The following is a 14,816-nucleotide window of genomic DNA, read 5'->3' on the forward strand; positions in this document are numbered from 1 at the left end:
CTTGGTTAAATTGGAGCAAGTCGAGGTAAGTGACTTGTCTAACCTTGTGTGGGGGGAATTTTCCCCTATGATTGGTATTAATTGTAATATGATGAAAGTCGTGTACACGGGGTGATGAGTGTGTACACGGACTAAATGTGAAGGATTATGTTTTTAAATTATGAAAATCACTGTTGCATATTAATTAAATTATTAAATCTTGTTATATTCTCCATCATTGATTTGATTTGTATACTTTAAATTTGCTTGACCTCTTCCTGCTAATTGTTTTACCTGCTTGGTTGAAACTTTGTTTCTTTTATTCTGTGCATTATTTGAAATTGATTTTCTTTAAATTAAATATTATTAATATGAAGTATTTGACATTTTAAATTTGGTATTGAAGCAACGAATTAAAGATTTTGAAATATTATTTTGCTAAATTATTTATTCCTGAATATTTTTGTAAGATTTTTGTACTCATTGTGATGGAGCTGTGAGCTCTTTATTGTGAAAAAATATTGTTGTTGAATTATTTTGGCAAGTTAAATTATTTGAGCACTTGAGGTGCAAATTGTGATATATTGTGATATTGATATGCATGCGGTGGTATAAGGTCTGGGTATTGAAACGCATGCGGTGAGATAAGGGTGGCTTGATACGCGTGGCTAGTAGGGGGAACTACTAGAAGTCATGCGGTGTGATAATGATGGCTAAAACACGGAATGTTATTTCGGGGGGGGAAATGTTTTCTTTAAAATAAATTGTGAAGGCTCCCTCGGTGAGATAAGGAAATGAGATATTGTGAATTTATTTATGATTTGGGACTACGAGGCGGTACCTCGGTAGTGCCCTTGTTGATATTGATTTATGGCCATAGTTGCCTTCGATTAATTATTGTGATTTTCATAAAGTTTAAATAAATTCTGTTTTGATTCCACGAGATATTATTTGAAATTATTTGGTGTCATTAAATGTGACACACTATTTGATTCATTTTCATAGTCATTTTATCATTATTAAATTGTTTAAACATTTTTTCATGTCATTATCTATTCTCTAGTAGGGCCTGACCTGACCTCGTCACAACTCTACCGAGGTTAGGCTTGGCACTTACTGGGCACCGATGTGGTATACTCATACTACGCTTCTGCACATCTTTTTGTACAGATCTAGGTATATCTTACCAGTCTAGACGTTAGTGAGTCACCTGCACACGGAGACTTCGAGGTATATCTACCAGCGTCCGCAGACTCCGGAGTCCCCTTCTATCATTTTATGTTGCTTCCTTATTTTTATTTAGACCTTGATACATAAAAACATTGAGAATAAATTTTTAGAAACTTGTGACTTATTTCTATCGGGTTTTGAGAGTTGTAATTATTTGAATTGTAGTTTATTTATTTCAGATATTTATGATTATTCCGCATTGATAGGTTTACCTAGTCTTAGAGACTAGGTGCCATCACGACGTCATACGGAGGAAATTTGGGATCGTGACAAGTTGGCATTAGAGAACTAGGTTCATAGGTGTTATGAGTCACAAACAGGTCTAGTAGAGTCTTGCGGGTCGGTACGGAGACGTCTGTACTTAATTTCGAGAGGCTATGGAACTGTTAGGAAATATTCACTTATTTGATTCCTTATCGTGTGCCTTTGTTAATTTCAAAGTTCTAAACAATTGTCTTTCTATTCTCTCACAGATGGTGAGGACACGCACAACTGGATCCGATGATCAGATACTCGTGCCCCCTGTTTGAGCCGCAAGAGGCTGGCGTCGGGGCAGAGGCCGAGCCAGAGACCGAGGAAGACCACGCGGTGTAGCCAGAGTACCTGCACGAGCTGCTGCACCAGAGCCGCCAGTAGCTCCAGTTGGAGAACAGGCACCTGAAACGCATGTTACTACTCTTGCACTTCAGGAGACTCTTGCCCAGTTTTTGAGCATGTTTGGCACTCTAGCTCAGGCAGGGTTAATTCCACTTGCTCCTGCCACATCTCAGGCCGGGGGAGGACCACAAACTCCCGCCGCCAGTACTCCAGAGCCACGTGCCCAAGTTGACTATGCCCCAGAGGTTATACCAGTGCAGCCAGTTGTCCAAGTTCGACCTGAGATTAGGACAGCAGTTTCAGAGGGGGACCAACTCAGGCTCGAGAGGTATAAGAAGTACCACCCTCCCACTTTCAGCGGTTTAGCTTCAGAGGATGCTCAGGGTTTTCTAGAGGAATGTCACCGTATCCTTCGTACTATGGGTATTGTGGATTCCAGTGGGGTTTCTTTCACGACATTCCAATTTAGAGGAGCAGCCTACCAGTGGTGGCGGGCATATGAGTTGGATAGTCCGGCTGAGGCAGCTTCACTTACTTGGACTCAATTTTCAGATATGTTCTTAAGGGAGTATGTTTCTCAGAGTCTTAGAGATGCATGGCACGCAGAGTTTGAGCAGCTGCGCCAGGGTTCTATGACCGTGTCAGAGTATGCGGTCTGATTCAGTGATTTGGCTAGGCATGTACCAGCCTTAGTTGCTACTGTTCGAGAGTGGGTTCGCAGATTTATTGAGGGTCTTCACCCTAGTATCAGATACAGTATGTCCCAAGAGCTAGAGATGGACATCGCATACCAACATGTGGTGTCAATTGCTAGAAGATTGGAAGGTATGCGGACTCGGGAAAGGGAAGAGAGGGAAGCTAAGAGACCCCGAGATTCTGGCACATATAATAATTCTCGTGTCCCAGTTGCAGCCCGTCATGGTAGAGGTTATGTGAGTCGTCCTATTCATTCAGCACTTCCAGCTTCCAGTGGTATTCCGACTACTCCCAGACCTCAGGTTCCATATTATGCACCACCAGTGTCTTTTGTACCTCCTGTATGAGGTGCTTTCAGCAGGCAGTCTAGTCGATCAGGCCTGAGCCAGTCCCAGCAGCCACGTCCTTCGAAGGCTTGTTTTGAGTGTGGTGACACTCGTCATATTATGAGAGATTGCCCCAGATTTATGAGGGGTGCACCTCCACAGATTTCTTAGGCCCCACCTATTCCACAGGGTCCTCAGGCTTCTCAGGCCTTGATTACTGCACCAGTTGCCACTCCATCTGCACAGCCAGCTAGAGGTGGAGGTCGAGCAAGTAGAGGTCGCCCTAGAGGGGGAGGTCATGCCAGATATTATGCCCTTCCTGATAGGACAGATGTTGTTGCATCCGATTCTGTTATCACAAGTATTATTCCGGTTTGTCATAGAGATACATCAGTCTTATTTGATCCAGGCTCCACTTACTCTTATGTGTCATCTTATTTTGCCCCGTATTTGGGCGTATCACGTGATTCCTTGAGTTCTTCTGTTTACGTATCTACACCCGTGGGTGAATTTATTATTGTGGACTGTGTGTATCGATTGTGTTTAATTATTATCAGTGGTTTTGAGACCAGAGCTGATTTATTATTGCTCAGTATGGTGGATTTCGATATTATTTTTGGCATGGACTGGTTGTCGCCCTATCACACTATTCTTGATTGTTACGCCAAGACGGTGACGTTGGCTATGCCAGGTCTACCGCGGCTAGAGTGGAGAGGTACCTCGGATCATGTTCCTAGCAGGGTTGTTTCATTTCTTAAAGCTCAACGAATGGTTGAGAAGGGATGTGATGCGTATCTGGACTATATGAGAGATGTTAGTGTTGATACTCTTACCATGGAGTCAGTTCCTATAGTAAGGGATTTTCCTGATGTATTTCCAGTGGATCTCCCGGGGATGCCACCCGACAATGATATTGATTTTGGCATTGATTTGTTATCGGGCACTCAACTTATTTCTATTCCACCATATCGTATTGCCCCAGCAGATTTGAAAGAATTAAAAGAACAGTTACAGGAATTGCTTGATAAGGGTTTCATTCGGCCTAGTATATCGCCTTGGGGTGCTCCTGTCTTATTTGTGAAGAAGAAGGATGGTTCTATGCGGATGTGTATTGATTATCGCCAGCTGAACAAGGTTACCGTGAAGAACAAGTATCCATAGCCACGTATTGATAACCTATTTGATCAGATTCAGGGTGCCAGGGTATTCTCTAAAATTGACTTGCGTTCAGGCTATCATCAGTTGAAGATTCGGGAGCCAGATATCCCGAAGACTACTTTCAGGACTCGGTACGGTCATTACGAGTTTCTTGTGATGTCTTTTGGGCTGACTAACGCCCCAGCATCATTTATGCACTTAATGAATAGTGTATTTCAGTCATATCTTGATTCTTTCGTCATTGTGTTTATTGACGACATTTTGGTGTATTCCCGGAGTCGGGAAGATCATGAACAACACCTGAGGACTGTGCTTCAGATTTTGAGAGAAAAGAAGTTATATGCAAAATTCTCAAAGTGTGAATTCTGGCTTGATTCAGTGGGAATTTTGGGTCATATAGTTTCATGCGAGGGGATCAAGGTAGATCCGAAGAAGATTAAAGCAATGCAGAATTGGTCCAGACCGTCCTCGGTTACGGAAATCCGGAGTTTTCTTGGTTTGGCAAGATATTATCGCCGATTTGTAAAGGGTTTCTCTTCTATTGCTGCATCTATGACCAAATTAACCCATAAGGGTGCTCCGTTCAGGTGGACCGAGGAATGTGAGGAGAACTTCCAAAAGCTCAAGACAGCTTTGACTACAGTCCCAGTATTGGTATTACCTACAGGTACGGGATCTTATACTGTGTATTGTGATGCGTCGCGTATTGGTCTCGGCGCAGTGTTGATGCAAGACGGTAGGGTGATTGCCTACGCGTCCAGATAGTTAAAGGTGCATGAGAAGAATTATCCTTTACATGACCTTGAGTTAGCAGCTATTGTTCATGCCTTGAAGATTTGGCGGCATTACTTATACGGTGTCTATTGCGAGGTCTACACCGATCACCGGAGTCTACAGCATCTGTTTAAACAGAAGGATCTTAATTTGCGGTAGCGGAGATGGTTGGAGTTGCTTAAGGATTATGATATCACCATTCTCTATCATCCCGGGAAGGCCAATGTAGTGGCCGATGCCTTGAGTCGTAAGGCGGAGAGTTTGGGCAGCTTAGCATATTTACCGGTAGCAGAGAGGCCTTTAGCCTTGGATATTCAGGCCTTGGCCAACCAGTTTGTTAGACTGGATGTCTCCGAGCCGAGCCGAGTTTTGGCTTGTGTGGTTTCTCAGTCTTCTCTTTATGATCGTATTAGAGAGCGTCAGTATGATGACCCCCATCTGCTTGTCCTTAAGGATACAGTTCAGCATGGTGATGTCAAGGAAGTCACTATTGGAGATGATGGTATACTACAGATGCAGGGCATGCTATATGTACCCAATATAGATGGCTTGCGTGAGTTGATTCTCCAGGAGGCTCACAGTTCACGGTACTCCATTCATCGGGGTGCTGCAAAGATGTATCAGGACTTGAGACAACACTATTGGTGGAGGCGGATGAAGAAAGACATAGTGGGGTATGTATCTCGGTGTCTAAATTGTCAACAGGTGAAATATGAACATCAACGACCGAGTGGATTACTTCAGAAATTAGAGATTCCAGAATAGAAATGGGAGCGGATCACTATGGATTTCGTTGTTGGGATCCCACAGACTCAGCGGGAGTTTGATGCAGTTTGGGTGATTGTGGATAGGCTGACCAAATTAGCTCATTTCATTCATGTGATTACTACTTACTCTTCAGAGCTGCTAGCTCAGGTATATATTCGCGAGATTGTCAGACTGCACGGTATACCGGTATCTATCATCTCTGATCGGGGTACACAGTTTACCTCATGGTTTGGAGGGCAGTACAACGTGAGTTGGGTACTCGGGTAGAGTTGAGTACAGTATTTCACCCTCAAACAGACGGGCAGTCCGAACGCACTATTCAGATACTGGAGGATATGCTTTGTGCGTGTGTGATAGATTTTGGGGATTTTTGGGATCAGTTCTTACCACTTGCGGAGTTTTCTTACAACAGCAGTTACCAGTCAAGCATTCAGATGGCTCCGTATGAGGCCTTGTATGGTAGGCACTGCCGGTCTCCAGTGGGTTGGTTCGAACCGGGCGAGGCTAGACTATTGGGTACAAACTTGGTTCAGGATGTCTTGGAAAAAGTTAAGTTGATTCAGGATCGACTTCGTACAACCCAATCTAGACAGAAGAGTTATGCGGATCAGAAGGTTCGTGATGTTACATTCATAGTTGGTGAGCGGGTATTGCTCCGGGTTTCGCCTATGAAGGGTGTGATGAGGTTCGGGAAGAAGGGCAAGTTGAGCCCTAGGTATATTGGGCCTTTTGAGATTCTTGAGAGAGTTGGAGAGGTGACTTATAAACTTACACTACCACCTAGTCTCTCTGCGGTTCATCAGGTATTCCATGTTTCCATGCTTCTGAAATATCACGGCGATCTGTCTCATGTGTTAGACTTCATTTCGGTTCAGTTGGACAATGATCAATCTTATATTGAGGAACCAGTGGCTATTTTGGATAGGTAGGTTCGAAAGCTGAGGTCAAAGAACATTACTTTCGTGAAGGTTCAGTAGAGGGGTCATCCGGTCGAAGAGGCGACTTGGGAAATCGAGCATTATATGCGCAGCTTTTATTCACACTTATTCACCAGCTCGGGTATTTCTTCTAACTCCGTTCGAGGACGAACGTTTATTTTAGAGATGGAGAATGTGATGATCCAAAATGTCATCTTTAAATTTAATAATTAATTCTATATTCTAAGACCTCAAAAAGTACTATTTATCATTACTCGACTTGCGTGCGCAGTCCGTAAAAATTTTCGAAAAGTTTTAATGTGAAAAATGCATTAAAATATGAATTAGAGCTTTAAAACTTAACTAAGTTGACTTTGGTCAATATTTCAAGAAAACAGACTCGGATCAGTATTTTGACAGTTTTGGTAGATCCGTATCGTGATTTGGGACTTGGGCGTATGCCCGGAATCAAATTCCGAGGTCCCTAGCCCGAGATATGGAATTTTGATGAAAAATTAAAAGTTTAAGTTCAAGTAGTGACCGGATATCGAATTATGTGTAAACGATCTCGGAATAGAATTTTGATGATTCCAACAGCTCCGTATGATAATTTTGGACTTAGGAGCATGATCAAAATTTTATTTGGAAGTCCGTAGTGGAATTAGGCTTAAAATGCTGAAAGTTAAATTTTTGGGAAGTTTGACCGAGGGGTTGACTTTTTGATATCGGGGTCGAAATTCGATTCTGAAAAATTAAAAGCTCCGTTATGTCATTTATGACTTGTGTGCAAAATTTGAGGTTAATCGGACTTGATTTGATAGGTTTCGACATCGAATGTAGAAGTTGAAAATTTAAGTTTCATTAAGCTTGAATTGGAGCATAATTTATGGTTTTAACGACGTTTTATGTTATTTGAGATTTAAAATAAGTTCGTATGATATTTTAGGACTTGTTGGTATATTTGGTTGAGGTCCCGAGGGCCTCGGGTGAGTTTCGGATGGTTAACGGATCAAAAAATGGGAATTAAGCAGCTCCTGCAAAAGCTGTTGCAAATCTTCTTCTGTTGTGCAAGCGAGCCCAAAAATCGAAGGCCATAAATTGAGCCCAGAAATCGAGCCGAGGATCGAAGGCAGGCTTGAGATCCGTGATCGAAGGCAAGTTCGAGAGCCATGATCGGCAGGCTCGAGGGCCATGATCGAAGGCAAGCTCGAAGGCCATTGATCGAAGGCCCAAGATCGAGGCCTATGAAGTGATCGAAGGCCATAAAGATCGAAGCCATGATCGATAGCCAGGATCGATGGCTGTGATCGAGCCCCAGGGTCGAGGGCCATGATCGAAGGCCATGACCGAGGTCTATGATCAGACTTCTCATGATCGGACTCCTATGATCGAGGTCCAGGATCGGACCCCATGATCGAGGTCACCCTGGACATATCTGTAAGTTATAAAAACAGGGGGGGCTTCGTCCCATTCGCTATTTTTAACAACTTGGAGCTTGAGCAGAGGCGAGTTTTGATATATTTTCAAGGGAAAACATTGGGGTAAGTGTTCTTAACTCAATCTTGGTTAGATTACCCGAATCCATCACTGTTTTTAACATTTAATTGATGATTTAAGTTGGAAAAAAATTTGAAAACCCTCTTGGATAGATTTGAGGATTTGAGGGTCGAATCGTTATTGGAATTTAGTCATTTTGGTATGGTTAGACTCGTGGTTGAATGGGCGATTATATTTCGTAACTTTTGCCGAATTCCGAGACGTGGGCCACGAGCCATTTTTGAGGTAATTTCAGATTTTTATTGAAAAATATAGTATTTTCTTATAGAATTAATTTTATAATTTTTGTTGACTGTATCGAATTAATTATGGCTAGATACGAGTCGACCGGAATTAGAAAATCGAGAAAAAAATATACTACTTGGTTAAATTAGAGCAAGTCGACGTAAGTGACTTGTCTAACCCTATGTGGGAGAAATTTTCCCTAAGATTGGTATTAATTGTAATGTGATGAAAGTCGTGTACACGAGGTGACGAGTGTGTACACGGACTAAATGTGAAGGATTATGTTTTTAAATTATGAAGATCATTGTTGCATATTATTAAATTATTAAATCTTGTTATATTCTCCATCATTAATTTGATTTGTATATTTTAAATTTGCTTGACCTTTTCCTGCTAATTGTTTTATCTGTTTGGTTGAAACTTTGTTTCTTTTATTCTATGCATTATTTGAAATTGATTTTCTTTAAATTAAATATTATTAATATGAAGTATTTGACATTTTAAATTTGGTATTGAAGCAACGAATTAAAGATTTTGAAATATTATTTTGCTAAATTATTTATTCCTGAATATTTTTATAAGATTTTTGTACTCATTGTGATGGAGCCGTGAGGTCTTTATTATAGAAAAATATTGTTGTTGAATTATTTTAGTAAGTTAAATTATTTGAGCTCTCGAGGTGCAAATTGTAATATATTGTGATATTGATACGCATGCAGTGGTATAAGGTCTGGGTATTGAAATGCATGCGGTGAGATAAGGGTGGCTTGATACGCGTGGCTAGTAGGGGGAACTACTAGAAGTCATGCGGTGTGATAAGGATGGATAAAACACGGGATGCTATTTCGGGGAAAAATATTTTCTTTAAAATAAATTGTGAAGGCTCTCTCGGTGAGATAAGGAAATGAGATATTGTGAATTTATTTATGATTTGGGACTACAAGGCGGTACCTCGGTAGTGCCCTTGTTGATATTGATTTATGGCCATAGTTGCCTTCGATTAATTGTTGTGATTTTCATAAAGTTGAAAGGAATTCTGTTTTGATTCCACGAGATATTATTTGAAATTATTTGGTTTCATTAAATGTGACATACTATTTGATTCATTTCCATAGTAATTTTATCATTTTTAAATTGTTTAAACATTTTTCCATGTCATTATCTATTCTCCAGTAGGGCCTGGCCTGACCTCGTTACTACTCTACCGATGTTAAACTTGGCACTTACTGTGTACAGCTGTGATGTACTCATACTACGCTTCTGTACATCTTTTTGTACAGATCCAGGTATATCTTACCAGTCTAGACGTCAGTGAGTCACATGCGCACGGAGACTTCGAGGTATATCTGCCAGCGTCCGCACACTCCGGAGTCCCCTTCTATCATTTTACGTTGCTTCCTTATTTTTCTTTAGACCTTGATACATAGAAACATTGAGAATAAATTTTTAGAAGTTTGTGACTTATTTCTACCGGGTTTGGGGAGTTGTAATTATTTAAATTTCTTTTATTTATTTCAGATATTTATGATTATTCCGCATTGATAGGCTTACCTAGTCTTAGAGACTAGGTACCATCACGACCTCATACAGAGGGAATTTGGGGTCATGACAGTTGGTAAGTGGTTCTAAACTATTTTCTTTCAATTACCTATTACATTTCTTGAATTATCAACCTAAAATCTAGAGTTTTTATGGTAGAATTAGGAGTTAGGGTAGAAACTACGAATTTTAAAAATTTGAGGATTTAGACCTCAATTTGAGGTCGGATTCCAAAACCAACTATATATTCGGGCTCGGGGGTTAATGGGTAAATGAATTTTGGTCCGAACCTCGAGTTTTGACCAAGCGGGCCCGGGGTCGATTTTTTGACTTTTTGGAGGAAAATTTGGGAAATTTAATTTATGCAATATAATTGATTCCTTTAATAGTATTTGATATTATTGAGTCATTTTTGAATAGATACGAGTGGTTTGGAGGTGAATTCCAGAGAAAAAGTTGTGATTGAGAATTACGTGACCTTCGGAGCGAGGTAAGTGTTGTTTCTAACACTGACTTGAGAGAATTAGGAACCTTAGATTACTTGCTAAGTGAAATTCATGTGAGCGGCATATATGTGAGGTGACGAATACTTATGCGCCGCCAATTTAACTATTTTCCATGTTTCTCTATTTTTCTTATATTGTCTCATTCCTATGCCTAATTGCTATGTGTTATACTAGTGTTGTTCAATTTATCGTTCTTATCATGTTTACGGATTTTCTGGTTATAATTGAGTTTTTATTTCAAAGTTGAGATTGATATTATGGAACCAAATGCTGAAGTAAGGTTTATACTTGTTATTCTATCTCCATGTTGTTATTTATGCATTGCATTATGGTAAGAGAGAGTGTTAATGCACGAAGGGTGATGCCGTGACATATTGTGAGTGTTAATGCACGAAGGGTGATGCCGTGCCATGATATGAGAGTTAATGCACGAAGGGTGATGCCGTGCCATATTGTGAGTGTTAATGCATGAAGGGTGATGCCGTGCCATATTGAGTGTTAATACACGAAGGATGATGACGTGTCATGATATGAGAGTTAATGCACGAAGGGTGATGCCGTGTTGTTTCTATTAATTTTATGGTGAGATTGAGAGTAAAAGCACGAAGGGTGATGCCACGCATTTTTTCTTACTGTATTCACTATTCCTGTTAATTCATGGTATATTGACTGCTCCGGTGATCATTCTGTTGTAATTCTTTATCTTGTATCCCCATCAGTATGTTCCCCTCCCGACATTTCCTATTTAGTTCTTCATTTCTATTATGTATATATACGCTGTTAAATTATACAGGGGTGATTTGTAGGTGCCTTGCCTTAGCCTCGTCACTACTTCGTCGAAGTTAGGCTTGACACTTACCAATACATGGGGTCGGTTGTACTGATACTGCACTCTGCACTTTCTGTGCAGATTTTGATACCGGCTCGGGTTGATCGAGATTTTGCTATTGGTCCGATGTCCGGAGACTCAAGGTAGATCTGTCGGTGTTCACAGACCTTGAAGTCCCCGTCTATCTTTTATGTTCTACTGTTTCTTTCATTCAGACAATTGTATTTCTTTCAGAGTATTACTTGTAGCAAATTCTAGAATGCTCATGAATTGTGACTCCAGATCCGGGTGGTAGTAATTAATACAGTTTTTATGATATTTCGCACTTATTATATTTCATCTTAGTTAATTATTGTTAATTACTAAATGAAATAAGGAATTGGTTAAATGATTCTCTAGCGTTGGCTTGTCTAGCAAGTGAAATGTTAGGCGTCATCACGGTCCCGTTGGTGGGAAATTTCGGATCGTGAAAATAATGAAAAAAAAATTATACGAAGACATACTTATTTTAAAGGGTATTTTTACCGTTAAACAACTTAATCTCGCTTTTTGCTACTACATGTGTTTTTATTATATATTCGATTGTTTGTTTGAAGATAAATTGGCTCAAATGATAGCAATTTACACAAAGCTAACTAATCGAGACTGCATTTACAAATTCTTTTTATAGCATTTGTTTCAAAATTTGATATGTTACGTGTAAAACATTCAAGCACAAACAAATTGAGCCATATTTCAATTATTTGGAAGAAAATCTGACTACGAGGAAAAATATCAATACAATAAGAACTCAACAAGATAATGAAATGTGAAATTAATCATTTTGATACATATCACACAATTTTTGTTTATTAATTTTTGCCATTAGGAAACGGCAAATTATCCTATAGCTTTCTCTTTCACTAAACTTACAGTTAACCTTTAATATGGGACGTTTTTTTATTATGTGTTCGGTATCCACATTAGAACCTCAATTAATTGAGATTTGTATCGTCTAAGGCCTATTAAAAGGGAAAGCGTTTGATACTAGATTTTTTTTATTTATTTCTACAATGCGAACCCGAGACCTCTAGTCAAAGGTGAATGGATCCTATTCATCCTATCACAACCTTTGGCGGTGACTAAAAGCGATTTACGATATAAGAAATGCCTATTTTCTTACTCGATCAACTAAAAAATATTTATTCTCTCGATATATATAATTTAAATTATGAACTAAATCGCCCCCTCCCGGTCCCACACATGAATTGTCATATTAAAGAAATGCAGCTGAGGTTAACTTTAGATTAGACAGAAAAACATAGAAAACCAGAAATTTAGATTTCCAGCTTTTGTCAACAAAGTTGAGCATCTGTGGCATTTTTGGTTTTCAAACATAAATGGTTTAGAAAGTCATGTGTAATTATCATTATATAATATGATATAATATGGTAATTACACTCTATAATAATTATAACAATAAACTATTTATTTGCTTGAACATAAGTACAATATAATTTTTACTGTCATGCTTTGTATGTCTTCACATTGACGGAGTGAAATTTTGAAAGAGAAAAATATTAATATAATATTTTTTCAAAGAATATTTATATAGATGAGAACGGATAAATTATTAAAAATAATATTTGTGATACAAATTGACTATAAAAATTAAATGCCAAAGCTTTCTTTTATTTTCTTAACCTGAAAGCATGCTAAAATTACTTTAACGATCTTTAATTATTTTTCATGTCTTCGTATTAGAAATACTATAAGAAAATATGGCCTCAACAAAAAAATAAATAAATATTAAAGTATTAATTTTGATGTTATATTATAAATAGGATATGAATGTTAATATGCTATAATTAGCTTCTTTTGATATTGACCGTACCTCGCACGGGTACTACTATTAGTAATTATAATAATAACTTATCTATTTACCATAACATAAAATATTGTCATGTTTGATTGAATAAGTATAATTATATAGATAAGTTTATTATGTGACACACATATATACAACAACACTTCTCTATAACAATATTCCTATATAACAGTAATTCACTATATAAGGCAAGTTTTTTCTCATAACCGATTTTAACATCAACATCCATATTTATAATCTTTGTAAAATTACCCATATATAACATCCATATAGAATCTTTAAGATCACTAATAAGAATTCTAAAAATATGCATACAATCTTTTCCATTGAACAAAATTTCAATCTTGCATAAGATCGGTGGCGGCTCAAGTTACTTAGTGGCCTAAAGCCAAACTTTAATTAGAGTCCTTAATATTTTATTACAAAAGTTTCGTACATTATATGAAGTTTATATTTTGTAGTATTTTTAGATGCAAAGTTTTTATATATTTTAGTATTTCCTTTCCTGTATGCACTTGCAATCAACTTAGTGACTTGTTCATATTCTAAAGAGTACTCTCATTATTTTTTAGTTTATTTTTTATTGTCGATTAAAAATTTATTAAGAGCTCCATTATGAGATTGCATTAACGTTTCAATTTTTTTCCCTTTTTATGAATTTAAAGTAATTACCTGATTCATATTTTCTAGTTGATATATTTCTAATTAATCATATAAAAAGCAATATAGACCTACGAAGTAAACTAAAAAAAGATAATAATAAATTTTTTAAAAAAGAAGAGAGAATAACAAGTTAGAACAATATAATAAAAATGATTCTAGAAGTTGTAACTTGATATTAAACCAAAATTTTCCTTATTGGTTTGCTTGCTGCACAGCCTTACAACTCGAGAAAGAATGAAAGAAAAATGTGCAATTTGATTTATTCAATGCCCTTCAACACTTGTTTTTATGAGAGTAGATAGCTTAGGAGGAAAAAGAATAGAAAACCTAAAATACAAGGTATTTTTATGAGAATGAAAAAAGAGAATAAAAATAATTTGGATTATATATGTACATTACCAGAAATGTATATATAGTCACTTTCAAGTACATAACAAACAATTCTTTAGATTTTATATTTTTCATTAAATTATTAAATATTTTTGAAAAAAAAAATTAACACATAAGACATACTTTTAATAATTAAAGGGGCTTAAAAGAATTGGGGGCCTAAAGCGCCCGCTTCACTCGCTTGGCCCTTGAGATTTAAGATTCCAAGACATATTTTCCACCGGATACCTTTTTGCTGAAAATTTAGATATGAATTTTCGTAAATTCAAGCGTTATATCGATATTAAAAAGTGAAATCTACGAAACATCTACAATTATAAAATTCTTCCATCAATCTTGAAAGATTTTATTTTTTCAGTAGCTTTAAGTGTGTGTTGGAATTTAAATCTTTGTATGTTTAGTTGTGAATTTATTAATAATGTATTAACTTTCGTCAATATTTACCTAGTGAAGTATGCATATATTTTGAGATTTTAAATTTGGATAATTTTCTTATCTTTTATATGTAACACTAGAAAAAAGAAAAATAATTAATATCCGGATAAGTTTTACCTATAACAACCAAAAAGTATTTAAACGTCAAATGTTGTTACAGGTATGTAACAATCATTCACTATAAAAGCCAAAATCGAAACAAATAAGATTGTTATAGAGATATTTGGCCTATATATATATATATACACACACCTATTTTAATACCCAACTTTCAATACTACTTATTATTTAACAACCCACGACCCTATAAAAAGGAGGCTTGTTGTTCTTTACTATTTTATTTTATTTATTGAAATGGTT

The sequence above is a fragment of the Nicotiana tomentosiformis genome, chromosome 8, assembly GCF_000390325.3.
Source record: "Nicotiana tomentosiformis chromosome 8, ASM39032v3, whole genome shotgun sequence".
NCBI lineage: Eukaryota > Viridiplantae > Streptophyta > Magnoliopsida > Solanales > Solanaceae > Nicotiana > Nicotiana tomentosiformis.